Below are 5,086 nucleotides of genomic sequence, written 5' to 3'. Positions count from 1 at the left end.
AATGGATCAGGAGAGCTTCCTCAAAGAAAAGGAGCTTCTCGGGAAATATGAGGATACGTTAACAAAAGAAGAAATATTTTGGAAACAGAAGTCTAGAGAGAATTGGCTTCAAAATGGGGATAGGAATACTAAGTTCTTTCACAACAGTACAAAAAATAGGAGGAACACTAATAGTATTCACAAGATCATGAGTAATAATGGGAAACTACTGGAAGATCAAAAGGACATAACTACAGAAGCGGTGAACCATTTTAAAACCCTGTTCAGTTCGGAATCATCCCTTAAAGACGCCAATTTAACTTTGCTTAGGAATATTCCTAAGATCATAACTGAAAACCAAAACAAAGCGCTTAGCGACAAATTTACAGAATCAGAAGTAAAATTAGCATTAGGGCAACTTAACCCTGATAAAGCACCCGGCCCCGATGGTTTTCCCGCTTGCTTTTTTCAAAAATGCTGGCACATTATTGGTAAGGAGGTAGTGGAAGCATTGGAAGCTGTTAGAAACTCTGGAAGTATTTTAAGGGAGATCAACAATACTTTCATTACTTTGATTCCAAAGAAGGAGGAATCAAGAAATTTTGAAGACTTCCGACCTATTTCCTTATGTAACACAATTTACAAACTTTTTACTAAAATTTTAGCGAATAGATTGAAAGGCATCCTCCCTGGCATAATTTCAGAGGAACAGACCAGATTCGTTCCAGGTAGATCTATCTTTGATGGCATTATTATTGCTCAAGAAGTCATGCACTCGTTACATCAAAATTGATCAGCTGCTATGATGATCAAATTAGACATTAAGAAGGCATATGATAAAGTCGATTGGAGATTTCTGTGTAAATGTTTAGAATCCTTTGGTTTTTCTAAACAATGGATCAATTTAATATTCGAATGCATCTCATCTCCCAGGGTATCATTACTTATAAATGGTTCCCCAGCGAGCTTCTTCCAGATATCTAGAGGGATTAGACAAGGAGATCCTTTATCCCCTTTCTTATTTATCATAATGGCAGAGGGCCTTGGGAGAATCATTTCTTGTGCTCGTATGAATCAGATTATTAAAGGTATTAAAATTACGAATGGAATGGAGGCCATAACCCACTAGCAATTTGCTGATGACACAATGCTGATGGGATGTGCGAATAGGACTGAAGCCATGGCTTTCAAAAGGATTCTTGACATTTATGCATTAGCTTCTGGTTAGGAAGTGAACAAGAATAAATCGGAAATCTTCTTCTTCAACACTTCGCAAAACATAGAGACAGATATTTGTAATATCTTAGGGTTTGATAAAGGGAAACTTCCTTGTAAATATTTAGGGATTCCGATGGATAAGGGAAACAATATTAATTCATTATGGAAAGGAATCCTTGAAAAGATGGATCTCAGGTTGAATTCTTGGAAGAACAAATGCCTCTCTTCGGCTGGGAGGATTACATTACTAAAAGTTGTTATGGCGGCTATTCCGATATATCAAATGTCCTGCCAGCAATTACCTAAAGGAGCTCGACTAGAAATGGTAAAAAAGATGAGGAAGTTCTTTTGGAATATGAATTCAGACAAAAAGAAATTTGCTTTAATTTCTTGGGATAAAATTAGCCAACCTATCAGTATAGGGGGAGTTGGCATCAAAGATTTGGGGGTACAAAACATGGCTCTGGGGGCGAAGTTAGTCTGGAAAATGTACTCGGAACCAGATCTTAAATGGGTAAGGATCCTCAAAGCTAAATATCTCACTAATTCCAACCTTGATAGTATATTGAGGACGAAAATACTACCCAAGGGATCCAAAGTCTGGAATTTTATGCTAGAATGTAGAGAGGTGATCAGGGATTATCTAACATGGGATATTGCGGAAGGATCTGAGGCACTGTTCTGGGAAGACTCTTGGGGGGGGATATTCAGCCCTAGACAAAATAGGAATAAGCGAAGAAGGTATAGAACATTGCAAATCAATCAGGGGCAGGTATGTTAAGGATTATATCAAGCTTATCTCCAATGACCCCGCTTTGGGTTGGGAGTGGAAACCCCTTGATGAGATGAACTTGTCAAATGCAGACAAGGAGATCCTGTGGAATAATTTGAGGCATAGGCATCTATCATTACATAGTGGGAAAGACAGGATAATATGGGCGGGTAGTGCTTCGGGCATTTATAAAGCCAAAGAAGGATACTCACTTTTAAAACTCAGACGAGCTGCAACCAATCCTAATATTCTGATTAGCCTATGCTGGAACAACGTTGGTATACCCAAAGCTGGTATCTTCTCATGGGCAGCTTTCCAAAAAAGGATTCTTACCTCAGATTGGTTCTCAAAATTAGGATTCATGGGACCATCGAGATGCCCTCTATGTGAATCAGAGGAAGAAAATGCGGATCACCTGCTTCTTAATTGTAGTTTCAGTCAGAGATGTTGGGAATGGCTTTGCTCAAGCCTTGGTTGGCCGACTCCGAGACCTAGGGACATTTCAGAATGGCTGATTAGTTGGCAACCTCCTCACACAAAGGATATATATCACTTAGTGTGGACAATTGCCCCGGCAATCCTCATATGGGAAATATGGAAGGAGAGAAACAGGCGGATCTTTAAAGAATCAAAATTGAGGGTAGAATCCCTTCTAAATAAGATCGAGGTAACAATTGTGGAAAAAGTCAATAATAGACTAAGACATACACAGGAAAAGTCTATTAATTTAACCAGATGGGATGAGGTACTTCGATCTAAATGGATGGGTTTGATAATTCCCCCGTTTATTGGGAGTGGAGGTAAACAGGCTGAGATAGATAGGAAGCTAACAAAATGGGCTCCCCCCCGAAAGGGCTGGGCTAAGCTAAACTTTGATGGTGCTTCCCGAGGGAACCCTGGTGTAGCAGGTATAGGGTGTGCTATTCACCAAGATAACAGAGTACTAATAGCTAGCATTAATAAGCCTATAGGTGTGGCTTCAAATAACATGGCTGAGTTTTCAGCGTTGCGGGAGGGATTGATTATAGCTAAATCACTCAAGATTAAATATCTGGAAATTGAAGGGGATTCGACGTTAACTATAAATGCAGTCAGGACTAGGGAAGTGTCAAACTGGAAATTGAAAGCGGAATTAAAAATAATTCTGGATTTGATCAAATACTTTGAGGAAACTTCGGTTAAACATATTTATAGGGAAGGGAATTCTATAGCAGACAAGTTAGCCAATTTAGGGGCAGATGGTAATTCGTATGTCTTTAGGAAGGGTATACCCTCGGATTAATTTTAGGTGATGGCCGTGTCACCCCTTCATATCACTCCTCTCCAAGTCCTCTCCAAGTCCCTCATTTATAAGTTCTAGGAAGTGCGGTCACCGTTTCCTTATATCAGCATTTTGGTATACTAAGATTCAGATATATATATATATATATATATATATATATATATATATATATACCCACATATATATATATATATGTATATATTTATAGATAATCCCATATGTATTTATCATCGGATTGATTCATGTTATATGATGTATTCATATATATATAAATATATACATATATATATTCATATATATAGATATATGTATATATATACAATCATATATATATACATATATATATATACTCATATATATATATATATATATATATGTGTGTGTGTGTGTGTGTGTGGGTGGGTGTAAATAGAAACATACACAATTACACACACACATATATACATATATATATATATACAGGAACTATATGTATTTGAGTATGTATATATATATATATATATAAATATATATTCATATCCATCCATATCTGAACCTTCATATATGCTTGTTTATATCTCTCCTCACCTATCCCTAGACACCCAATTCTGTGTGTGGGTGAAAGGGGCGTTTCAGGCATGTAGAGAGGAGATTGGTAGAAGTCTGGTATTTCTGCTCCGGCACATGCAGGTTTCCCCTCCAGTGCAAGTAGTCTGAGTTAAGATTGTCCTGGGCAGCGAGGGTATAGACTTCAATAAGGAATATATCATGCCTTCTAATGACAATAAGGGACTGCCAGGCTATGTGTCTTCGTGCTAAGGTTACTAGTTTTTTTTAGATATTTGGTATTCAAGATTCTATGTATCGGTTAGTGTTGGTAATAATTTTAACATAGGATATAAGCCCTATGTTAAAATTGGGACAGATATCTCTGGTCTCTGTCTCGTTGGTTGTATGACAGAAGAGGATTTTACAGAATATCATAGCATTTGACTTATCTTGGATTTTGAGATACCCTTTCTCTACCGTGTGGGGTTCATTCGGGTTCTTACAAACTACTGAGGAATGGGTGGCATGTTTTTTTGTAGAGGTTTTAAGGAGGGAAGTAGAGGAAAGTCCAGGCTTAGTCATGGATACAGATATTTAGAAGGTTCTATTTATGATAAGACTCTGGACAGTCCCTTTGCTCTTTTGTTGTTTCACTCCTTTCTCCAGGCATATATATTTCTGTGTGCATCTGTATATACTCATGATCCTGGCAGACTCAATGATAGATTATTTCGCATATTGGCATATAAATATACATACATATGCATATGAATATATTTATGTTTTGGAGAATCAGATGTCTGCATAGTTAAAAGTAATTAAGGAACTGATAGAAATTGATCCTTTTCATTAGTGTAGGTAGAATTGTAGCCTGGATAATCTCTTAAATTGAAACCCAAAAGGTTAAGATGGTTTCAAGCTAAGGGATATCCAGGCTATAATCCTCTTACATAAAAAGAAAAGATACTATTATTCATTGAATGATTGTTGCAAATTATTATGTTTACTATGCTTCTAACAGTCTGGCAAAGTAAGTTGCAATAAGGTTTTGCAGATTCGGGATACAGGACAAAAGTTAAAGCTCGAAGTATTAGTGGATTCGCCAAATTTGTGAAGATGGATCCAACCGGAAAAGTGTTGCAAGATTTTATGTACAGAAAGAAACTAAAATGTCTAAATAAGACAGCCTCCATCCTCAGATGAGGATTTGTAAAAATTTACAGTTGTTTATAATATCTGATCCCATAAGGGATCTGGGCTAGACCGGAGGTTTTCTTATCTCCATTCTTTCCTACCGGTGCCCACAC

This window comes from Cryptomeria japonica, chromosome 8 (assembly GCF_030272615.1).
Source record: "Cryptomeria japonica chromosome 8, Sugi_1.0, whole genome shotgun sequence".
NCBI lineage: Eukaryota > Viridiplantae > Streptophyta > Pinopsida > Cupressales > Cupressaceae > Cryptomeria > Cryptomeria japonica.
Note: the sequence above shows the minus strand (reverse complement) of the source record.